The sequence below is a fragment of the Oncorhynchus mykiss genome, chromosome 21, assembly GCF_013265735.2.
Source record: "Oncorhynchus mykiss isolate Arlee chromosome 21, USDA_OmykA_1.1, whole genome shotgun sequence".
Classification (NCBI taxonomy): Eukaryota; Metazoa; Chordata; class Actinopteri; order Salmoniformes; family Salmonidae; genus Oncorhynchus; species Oncorhynchus mykiss.
Genome location: NC_048585.1, coordinates 64185117 through 64197788, shown reverse-complemented (window position 1 = coordinate 64197788; position 12672 = coordinate 64185117).

Below are 12672 nucleotides of genomic sequence, written 5' to 3'. Positions count from 1 at the left end.
AATAAGAACACCTCCTCCCAGCTGCCCACTGCACTGAAGATAGGAAACACTGTCACCACTGATAAATCCACCATAATTGAAAATTTCAATAAGCATTTTTCTACTGCTGGCCATGCTTTCCACCTGGCTACTCCTACCCCTGTCAACAGCACTGCACCCCCAACAGCAACTCGCCCAAGCCTTCCCCATTTCTCCTTCTCCCAAATCCATTCAGCTGATGTTCTGAAAGAGCTGCAAAATCTGGACCCCTACAAATCAGCCGGGCTAGACAATCTGGACCCTTTCTTTCTAAAATTATCTGCCGAAATTGTTGCCACCCCTATTACTAGCCTGTTCAACCTCTCTTTCGTGTCGTCTGAGATTCCCAAAGATTGGAAAGCAGCTGCGGTCATCCCCCTCTTCAAAGGGGGGGACACTCTTGACCCAAACTGCTACAGACCTATATCTATCCTACCATGCCTTTCTAAGGTCTTCGAAAGCCAAGTCAACAAACAGATTACCGACCATTTTGAATCTCACCATACCTTCTCTGCTATGCAATCTGGTTTCAGAGCTGGTCATGGGTGCACCTCAGCCACGCTCAAGGTCCTAAACGATATCTTAACCGCCATCGATAAGAAACATTACTGTGCAGCCGTATTCATTGATCTGGCCAAGGCTTTCGACTCTGTCAATCACCACATCCTCATCGGCAGACTCAACAGCCTTGGTTTCTCAAATGATTGCCTCGCCTGGTTCACCAACTACTTCTCTGATAGAGTTCAGTGTGTCAAATCTGAGGGTCTGTTGTCCGGACCTCTGGCAGTCTCTATGGGGGTGCCACAGGGTTCAATTCTTGGACCGACTCTCTTCTCTGTATACATCAATGAGGTCGCTCTTGCTGCTGGTGAGTCTCTGATCCACCTCTACGCAGACGACACCATTCTGTATACTTCCGGCCCTTCTTTGGACACTGTGTTAACAACCCTCCAGGCAAGCTTCAATGCCATACAACTCTCCTTCCGTGGCCTCCAACTGCTCTTAAATACAAGTAAAACTAAATGCATGCTCTTCAACCGATCACTACCTGCACCTACCCGCCTGTCCAACATCACTACTCTGGACGGCTCTGACTTAGAATACGTGGACAACTACAAATACTTAGGTGTCTGGTTAGACTGTAAACTCTCCTTCCAGACCCATATCAAACATCTCCAATCCAAAGTTAAATCTAGAATTGGCTTCCTATTTCGCAACAAAGCATCCTTCACTCATGCTGCCAAACATACCCTTGTAAAACTGACCATCCTACCAATCCTCGACTTTGGCGATGTAATTTACAAAATAGCCTCCAATACCCTACTCAACAAACTGGATGCAGTCTATCACAGTGCAATCCGTTTTGTCACCAAAGCCCCATACACTACCCACCATTGCGACCTGTACGCTCTCGTTGGCTGGCCCTCGCTTCATACTCGTCGCCAAACCCACTGGCTCCATGTCATCTACAAGACCCTGCTAGGTAAAGTCCCCCCTTATCTCAGCTCGCTGGTCACCATAGCATCTCCCACCTGTAGCACACGCTCCAGCAGGTATATCTCTCTAGTCACCCCCAAAACCAATTCTTTCTTTGGCCGCCTCTCTTTCCAGTTCTCTGCTGCCAATGACTGGAACGAACTACAAAAATCTCTGAAACTGGAAACTCTTATCTCCCTCACTAGCTTTAAGCACCAACTGTCAGAGCAGCTCACAGATTACTGCACCTGTACATAGCCCACATATAATTTAGCCCTATCAACTACCTCTTTCCCAACTGTATTTAATTTATTTATTTATTTTGCTCCTTTGCACCCCATTATTTTTATTTCTACTTTGCACATTCTTCCATTGCAAAACTACCATTCCAGTGTTTTACTTGCTATATTGTATTTACCTTGCCACCAAGGCCTTTTTTTGCCTTTACCTCCCTTCTCACCTCATTTGCTCACATTGTATATAGACTTGTTTATACTTTATTATTGACTGTATGTTTGTTTTACTCCATGTGTAACTCTGTGTTGTTGTATCTGTCGAAATGCTTTGCTTTATCTTGGCCAGGTCGCAATTGTAAATGAGAACTTGTTCTCAACTTGCCTACCTGGTTAAATAAAGGTAAAATAAATAAATAAAAAAAAAATATGGTGTCCATGTTAGGATCTCTGTCCCAAATGATACTCTGTACCCTATATGGTGTCCATGTTAGGAACTCTGTCCCAAATGATACTCTGTACCCTATATGGTGTCCATGTTAGGAACTCTGTCCCAAATGATACTCTGTACCCTATATGGTGTCCATGTTAGGATCTCTGTCCCAAATGATACTCTGTACCCTATATGGTGTCCATGTTAGGAACTCTGTCCCAAATTATACTCTGTACCCTATATGGTGTCCATGTTAGGAACTCTGTCCCAAATTATACTCTGTACCCTATATGGTGTCCATGTTAGGAACTCTGTCCCAAATTATACTCTGTACCCTATATGGTGTCCATGTTAGGATCTCTGTCCCAAATGATACTCTGTACCCTATATGGTGTCCATGTTAGGATCTCTGTCCCAAATGATACTCTGTACCCTATATGGTGTCCATGTTAGGAACTCTGTCCCAAATGATACTCTGTACCCTATATGGTGTCCATGTTAGGATCTCTGTCCCAAATGATACTCTGTACCCTATATGGTGTCCATGTTAGGAACTCTGTCCCAAATGATACTCTGTACCCTATATGGTGTCCATGTTAGGAACTCTGTCCCAAATTATACTCTGTACCCTATATGGTGTCCATGTTAGGAACTCTGTCCCAAATTATACTCTGTACCCTATATGGTGTCCATGTTAGGATCTCTGTCCCAAATGATACTCTGTACCCTATATGGTGTCCATGTTAGGATCTCTGTCCCAAATGATACTCTGTACCCTATATGGTGTCCATGCTTTTGCGACTGCACTTGAAGAAACTTTCAAAGTTCTTTACATTTTCCGTATTGACTGACCTTCATGAATTAAAGAAATGATGGACTGTCATTTGTCTTTGCTTATTTGAGCTGTTATTTACATAATATGGACTTGATCTTTTACCAAATAGGGCTATCTTCTGTATACCACCCCTACCTTGTCACAACACAACTGATTGGCTCAAACGCATTAAGAAGGAAAGAAATTCCACAAATTAACTTTTAATAAGGCACACCTGATAATTGAAATGCATTCCAGGTGACTACCTCATGAAGCTGGTTGAGAGAATGCCAAGCTTGTGCAAAGCTGTCATCAAAGCAAAGGGGGGCTATTTGAAGAATCTAAAATTTAAAATATATTTTGATTTATTTAACACTTTTTTGGTTACTACATGATTCCATATGTGTTATTTCATAGTTTTGATATCTTCACTATAATTCTACAATGTAGAAAATATTTTAAAAATGAAGAATAACCCTTGAATGAGTAGGTGTTCTAAAACTTTTGAGCGGTAGTGTATATCTGGACAAACTACGAAAGACAGCATTGTAATTTTGAATCCCGTAAAGTGCGTGTTTGTCTATCAACATAGAGGTCTGACAACTTGGATGAAAAATTACCGAGGATAATAGTGGACGATATTGCCACATATTGAAATCGTTTGTTATTATTATTATTTTTCTTTTTTACCCCTTTTCTCCCAATTGGTAGTTACAGTCTTGTCCCATCGCTGCAACTCCCTTACGGACTCAGGAGAGGCGAAGGTCGAAAGCCATGCATCCCCCCGAACACAACCCTGACACACTGCTTGCTTAACCGAGAAGCCAGCCGCACCAATGTGCTGGAGGAAACACCGTCCACCTGGCAGCCGAAGTCAGCTTGCAGAACCCAAAACCCAAAAACCAAAACCCCCAAAACCCTCCCCTAAACCGTCCGACGCTGGGCCAATTGTGCGCCGTCTCATGGGTCTCCCGGACACGACAGGTTGAGACACAGCCTGGGATCGAACCAATGGTCTCTTTTGACGCCTCAAGCACTGCGATGCGGTGCATTAGACCGCTGCTCCACTTGGGAGGCCCATTGGGATATTACTTTGACACTATATTGTATCATTTTGACAATATCGCAATATTATTTTTGCTCTAGTTGGCTGTACCAAAACTTCAGTTTTTGTCCTTCAAAACTTGTTCTCCATCTTTGTAAATAGAAAAAAGGAAGTCATGTTGTTTTAAGCACTCATTTCCATGACTGATCAAAACTAATTTTCTCTTGTCTCTCTGCAGCAGACATATGGAGAGAAATGTCTGGAACGGCGAATCACAATAAAATCCCAGTATCAAATCACAATATGTATAGATTTGTGAGAATAGCAATACATATTGTGATAATATCGTATCGTGAGGTATGCATTGGTGTCTGAGATTAATATTATTTGATTAAAACCAGAAGAGAAGAAACTCTGGTCAATCCTCAACCAGGAAGGACTGGCATGTTGTTGATGTTTTAACCTCAACCAGGAAGGACTGGCGTGTTGTTGATGTTTCAACCAGGAAGGACTGACATGTTGTTGATGTTTCAACCAGGAAGGACTGGCATGTTGTTGATGTTTCAACCAGGAAGGACTGACATGTTGTTGATGTTTCAACCAGGAAGGACTGGCATAATGTTGATGTTTTAACCTCAGCCAGGAAGGACTGGCATATTGTTGATGTTTCAACCAGGAAGGACTGGCATGTTGTTGATGTTTTAACCAGGAAGGACTGGCATATTGTTGATGTTTTAACCAGGAAGGACTGGCATGTTGTTGATGTTCTAACCTCAACCAGGAAGGACTGGCATGTTGTTGATGTTTTAACCAGGAAGGACTGGCATATTGTTGATGTTTTAACCTCAACCAGGAAGGACTTGCATGTTGTTGATGTTTTAACCAGGAAGGACTGGCATGTTGTTGATGTTTTAACCTCAACCAGGAAGGACTGGCATATTGTTGGTGTTTTAACCTCAACCAGGAAGGACTGGCATGTTGTTGATGTTTCAACCAGGAAGGACTGGCAAGTTGTTGATGTTTCAACCAGGAAGGACTGGCATATTGTTGATGTTTCAACCAGTGTTTCCTCTGACACATTGCTGTGGCTGGTTAAGCAAGCAGTGTAGATTTGCAGGGTTGTGTTTTGGGGGACGCATGGCTCTCTACCTTCGCCTCTCAGGAGTCCGTAGGGGAGTTGCAGCGATGTGACAAGACTGTAACTACCAATTGAGGATATAAAAGGGTAAACAAATATATAATTTGCAGAACCTTTTTTAAAGCAGACATACCTTTCCCCATCTTCACCACAACTTTGTCAATGTGACTTGACCATGAGACTTGACCATCCAATGTTACTCGTATTAACTAACTCCTCCTAGGAGTTTATCTTCCTCAACTTGGTCATTTATGCACATGTCCAGTTGAGGTATTTTTATTTAATTTATTTATATCACCTTTTTTAACCAGGTAGGCCAGTTGAGAACAAGTTCTCATTTACAACTGCGACCTGGCCAAGATAAAGCAAAGCAGTGCAACACAAACAACAACACAGAGTTACATTTGGAATAAACAAACATACAGTCAATAATACAATAGAAAAAGTCTATATACAGTGAGTGCAAATGAGGTAAGATTAGGGAGGTAAGGCAATAAATAGGGCCATAGTGGCGAAGTAATTACAATATAGCAATTAAATACTGGAATGGTAGATGTGCAGAAGATGAATGCGCAAGTAGAGATACTGGGGTACAAAGGAGCAAGATAAATACATACATACAGTAAAAGGAGCAACAACAATAAATAACAATATGGAGATGAAGTAGTTGGATGGGCTATTTACAGATGGGCTATTTACAAATGGGCTTTGTACAGGTGCAATGATCTGTGAGCTGCTTAAAGTTAGTGAGGGATGTATGAGTCTCCAGCTTCAGTGATTTTTGCAATTCGTTCCAGTCATTGTCAACAGAGAACTGGAAGGAAAGGCGGCCAAAGGAGGAATTGGCTTTGGGGGTTACCAGTGAGATATACCTGCTGGAGTGCGTGCTACGGGTGGGTGCTGCTATAATGACCAGTGAGCTGAGATAAGGCCGGGCTTTACCTAGCAAAGACTTATAGGTGACGTGGAGCCAGTGGGTTTGGCGACGATTATGAGGCGAGGGCCAGCCAACGAGAGCATACAGGTCGCAGTGGTGGGTAGTATATGGGGCTTTGGTGAAAAACAGATGGCACTGTGATAGACTACGTCTAGTTTGCTGAGTATCGTGTTGGAGGCTATTTTGTAAATGAGCTCGCCGAAGTCAAGAATCGGTAGGATGATCAGTTTTACGAGGGTATGTTTGGCAGCATGAGTGAAGGATGCTTTGTTGCAAAATAGGAAACCGATTCTAGATTTAATTTTGGATTGGAGATGCTTAATGTGAGTCTGGAAGGAGAGTTTACAGTCTAACCAGACACCTAGGAATTTGTAGTTGTCCACATATTCTAAGTCAGAACCGTCCAGAGTAGTGATGCTGGACGGGCGGGCGGGTGTGGGCTTCAATCGGTTGAAGAGCATGCATTTAGTTTTGCTTGCATTGAAGAGCAGTTGGAGGCCACGGAAGGAGAATTGTATGGCATTGAAGCTCATCTGGAGGTTAGTTAACACAGTGTCCAAAGAAGGGCCAGAAGTATACAGAATGGTGTTGTCTGCGTAGAGGTGTACCAGAGAATCACCAGCAGCAAGAGCAACATCATTGATGTATGCAGAGAAAAGAGTCGGCCCAAGAATTGAACCGTGTGGTACCCCCATAGAGAGGTCCGGACAACAGGCCCTCCGATCTGACACACTGAACTCTGTCTGAGAAGTAGTTGGTGAACCAGGCGAGGCAGTCATTTGAGAAACCAAGGTTATTGAGTCTGCCGATAGGAATGTGCTGATTGACAGAGTCGAAAGCCTTGGCCAGGTCGATGAAGACGTATTGTAAAGCCCCGTATTGTCTCTTATCGATGGAAGTTATGACATCGTTTAGGTCTTACAGAATGTTTTAACCAAATACAATGCTTTTTAGTTTTAGATGTGTTTAAGATCAGTTTATTATTATTATATATATATATATATATATATATATATATATATATATATATATATATATATATATATATATATATATATATATATATAGTCGGTATCAGAATGTGTATACAGTGGCCCGTATTTTACAGCTGCAAGTCTCTTGGTATTTTTTTGTTGCCTTACAACCTGGAATTGGGTTTGAATCATTTGATTTACACAACATGCCTACCACTTTGAAGATGCCAAATATTTATATTGTGAAACAAACAAGAAATAAGACAAAAAACTTGAGCGCTGCATAACTATTCAGCCCCCCCAAAGTCAATACTTTGTAGAGCCACCTTTTGCAACAATTACAGCTGCAAGTCTCTTGGGGTATGTCTCTATGAGCTTGGCACATCTAGCCACTGGGATTTTTTGCCCATTCTTCAAGGCAAAACTGCTCCAGCTCCTTCAAGTTGAATGGGTTCTGCTGGTGTACAGCAATCTTTAAGTCATACCACAGATTCTCAATTGGATTGAGGTCTGGGCTTTGACCAGGCCATTCCAATACATGTTTAATGTTTCCCCTTAAACCACTCCAGTGTTGCTTTAGCAGTATGCTTAGGGGCATTGTCCTGCTGGAAGGTGAACCTCCGTACCAGTCTCAAATTTCTGGAAGACTGAAACAGGTTTCCCTCAAGAATTTCCCTGTATTTAACACCATCCATCATTCCTTAAACTCTGACCAGTTTTCCAGTCCCTACCGATAAAAAACATCCCCACAGCATGATGCTGGGATGGTGTTCTCGGGGTGATGAGACGTGTTGGTTTTGCGCCAGACAGAGCGATTTTTGGCGAACGCCAAACGTGTTTGCTAACTTTCTTCTGGCTGCTCTTCCGTAAAGCCCAGCTCTGTGGGAGGCTAAATGTGGTCCTATGGACAGACACTCCAATCACTCAGATTGCAGACAGGTGGCCTTTATTTAACGAATTACTTGACTTATGAAGGTAATTGGTTGCACCAGATTTTATTTAGGGGCTTAATAGCAAAGGGGGTGAATACACATGCACGCACGACTTTTACGTTTCTTTTTTAATTTATTTTTTGAAACAAGTAATTGTTTTTCATTTCACTTCACCAATTTGGACTATTTTGTGAATGTCCACTACATGAAATCCAAATAAAAATCAATTTAAATTACAGCTTGTAATGCAACAAAATAGGAAAAACGCCCTGGGGGGGTGAATACTTTTGTAAGGCACTGTATATATATAAATTCGGATACCTCTACATACCTGTGTTTACCATAACTCTACATACCTGTGTTTACCATAACTCTACATACCTGTGTTTACCATACCTCTACATACCTGTGTTTACCATACCTCTACATACCTGTGTTTACCATAACTCTACATACCTGTGTTTACCATACCTCTACATACCTGTGTTTACCATACCTGTGTTTACCATACCTCTACATACCTGTGTTTACCATACCTGTGTTTACCATACCTCTACATACCTGTGTTTACCATACCTCTACATACCTGTGTTTACCATAACTCTACATACCTGTGTTTATCATAACTCTACATACCTGTGTTTACCATACCTCTACATACCTGTGTTTACCATAACTCTACATACCTGTGTTTACGATACCTCTACATAACTGTGTTTACCATACCTCTACATACCTATGTTTACCATACCTCTACATACCTGTGTTTACCATACCTGTGTTTACCATACCTCTACATACCTGTGTTTACCATACCTGTGTTTACCATACCTCTACATACCTGTGTTTACCATACCTCTACATACCTGTGTTTACCATAACTCTACATACCTGTGTTTACCATACCTCCACATAACTGTGTTTGCCATACCACTACATACCTGTGTTTACCATAACTCTACATACCTGTGTTTACCATACCTCTACATAACTGTGTTTACCATACCTCTACATACCTGTGTTTACCATAACTCTACATACCTGTGTTTACCATACCTCTACATACCTGTGTTTACCATAACTCTACATACCTGTGTTTACCATACCTGTGTTTACCATACCTCTACATACCTGTGTTTACCATACCTCTACATACCTGTGTTTACCATACCTCTACATACCTGTGTTTACCATAACTCTACATACCTGTGTTTACCATACCTCTACATACCTGTGTTTACCATACCTGTGTTTACCATACCTCTACATACCTGTGTTTACCATACCTGTGTTTACCATACCTCTACATACCTGTGTTTACCATACCTCTACATACCTGTGTTTACCATAACTCTACATACCTGTGTTTATCATAACTCTACATACCTGTGTTTACCATACCTCTACATACCTGTGTTTACCATAACTCTACATACCTGTGTTTACGATACCTCTACATAACTGTGTTTACCATACCTCTACATACCTGTGTTTACCATACCTCTACATACCTGTGTTTACCATACCTGTGTTTACCATACCTCTACATACCTGTGTTTACCATACCTGTGTTTACCATACCTCTACATACCTGTGTTTACCATACCTCTACATACCTGTGTTTACCATAACTCTACATACCTGTGTTTACCATACCTCCACATAACTGTGTTTGCCATACCACTACATACCTGTGTTTACCATAACTCTACATACCTGTGTTTACCATACCTCTACATAACTGTGTTTACCATACCTCTACATACCTGTGTTTACCATAACTCTACATACCTGTGTTTACCATACCTCTACATACCTGTGTTTACCATAACTCTACATACCTGTGTTTACCATACCTGTGTTTACCATACCTCTACATACCTGTGTTTACCATAACTCTACATACCTGTGTTTACCATACCTCTACATACCTGTGTTTACCATACCTGTGTTTACCATACCTCTACATACCTGTGTTTACCATACCTGTGTTTACCATACCTCTACATACCTGTGTTTACCATACCTCTACATACCTGTGTTTACCATAACTCTACATACCTGTGTTTACCATAACTCTACATATCTGTGTTTACCATACCTCTACATACCTGTGTTTACCATACCTCTACATACCTGTGTTTACCATACCTGTGTTTACCATACCTCTACATACCTGTGTTTACCATACCTGTGTTTACCATGACTCTACATACCTGTGTTTACCATACCTCTACATACCTGTGTTTACCATGCCTGTGTTTACCATACCTCTACATACCTGTGTTTACCATACCTGTGTTTACCATAACTCTACATACCTGTGTTTACCATACCTCTACATACCTGTGTTTACTATACCTGTGTTTACCATAACTCTACATACCTGTGTTTACCATACCTGTGTTTATCATACCTATACATACCTGTGTTAACCATACCTCTACATACCTGTGTTTACCATAACTCTACATGCCTGTGTTAACCATACCTCTACATACCTGTGTTAACCATACCTCTACATACCTGTGTTTACCATACCTCTACATACCTGTGTTTACCTCTCTGTTGATTTCCCTTCTCCTGTTCTCTTCCCTCTCTTTATCGTCTTTCTTTCTTCCTCTCTCTCTCTCTCTCTCTCTCTGTGTGTGTGTGTGTGTGTGTGTGTGTGTGTGTGTGTGTGTGTGTGTGTGTGTGTGTGTGTGTGTGTGTGTGTGCGCCTGATTCGATGATTATACTGTTACAAGGCAGGGCTCAACAGTATAATAACAGAGTGTTATTGTCAGTATTGTTTTGGCCACCTGGTTGAAACTAAATGACATGGATGACATGTGTACATATTTGGCTTTCTGACTGGCTAACACACACACTCACACACACGCACGCAGTCACTCTCATCAGTGTATGAGAAGGCACAGACTGCTTCTGTTGTTCCATTGTGTCCCTGGCTGCCAGAGTGAGATATTAGTCATTGACTTCTGTTGTTCCATTGTCTCTCTGGCTGTCAGTGTGGGAGATCAGTCGTGTGTGAGTGTGTATTTATCCTCAAATGGTTAGTGTGTCTATGTTATCACACCTGTGTGAGCATCAGAGATGGAATTGGACAGTAAGCGCTACTCTCGGATGGAGGAGGATGGAGAACAACATAAAGACACTGAGGTTCTGTAGCATCTATCTATCCTCTCCATCTCCATCCTCTCTATCTATCCTCTCCATCTCTATCCTCTCTATATATCCTCTCCATCTCTATCCTCTCTATCTATCTATCCTCTCCATCTCTATCCTCTCTATCTATCCTCTCCATCTCTATCCTCTCTATCTATCCGCTCCATCTCTATCCTCTCTATCTATCCTCTCCATCTCCATCCTCTCTATCTATCCTCTCCATCTCTATCCTCTCTATCTATCTCTCTCTGATGTCTGTCTGTCTGTCTGTCTGTCTGTCTGTCTGTCTGTCTGTCTGTCTGTCTGTCTGTCTGTCTGTCTGTCTGTCTGTCTGTCTGTCTGTCTGTCTGTCTGTCTGTCTGTCTGTCTGTCTGTCTGTCTGTCTGTCTGTCTGTCTGTCAGTCTGTCTGTCTGTCTGTCTGTCTGTCTGTCTGTCTGTCTGTCTGTCTGTCTGTCTGTCTGTCTGTCTGTCTGTCTGTCTGTCTGTCTGTCTGTCTGTCTGTCTGTCTGTCTGTCTGTTTATCTATACTGTCTGTCTGTCTGTCTGTCTGTCTGTCTGTCTGTCTGTCTGTCTGTCTGTCTGTCTGTCTGTCTGTCTATCTATACTGTCTGTCTGTCTGTCTGTCTGTCTGTCTGTCTGTCTGTCTGTCTGTCTGTCTGTCTGTTTGAGTACAAGACCTTGAATTATTGCCATGATTCAACTTGTCAGCTAATAATATAGAATAGAGGAAGTGGTTGAGGCCTAAAACAACATTTTGAAACGTCTGGGGTCCCTGAGGAGGTTTAAAAACCACTGTAGCAGAGGACCTAGCCGTCACTGTCATATATGGGCATGTACAGGGAGTTACTCTGATTCAGTTATATACAGGGAGTTACTCTGATTCAGTTATATACAGGGAGTAACTCTGATTCAGTTATATACAGGGAGTTACTCTGATTCAGTTATATACAGGGAGTTACTCTGATTCAGTTATATACAGGGAGTTACTCTGATTCAGTTATATACAGGGAGTAACTCTGATTCAGTTATATACAGGGAGTTACTCAGCTCTGATTCAGTTATATTCAGGGAGTTACTCTGATTCAGTTATAGACAGGGAGTTACTCAGCTCTGATTCAGTTATATACAGGGAGTTACTCAGCTCTGATTCAGTTATATTCAGGGAGTTACTCTGATTCAGTTATAGACAGGGAGTTACTCAGCTCTGATTCAGTTATATACAGGGAGTTACTCAGCTCTGATTCAGTTATATACAGGGAGTTACTCTGATTCAGTTATATACAGGGAGTTACTCTGATTCAGTTATATACAGGGAGTTACTCTGATTCAGTTATATACAGGAAGTTACTCTGATTCAGTTATATACAGGGAGTTACTCTGATTCAGTTATATACAGGGAGTTACTCTGATTCAGTTATATACAGGGAGTTACTCTGATTCAGTTATATACAGGGAGTTACTCAGCTCTGATTCAGTTATATACAGGGAGTTACTCTGATTCAGTTA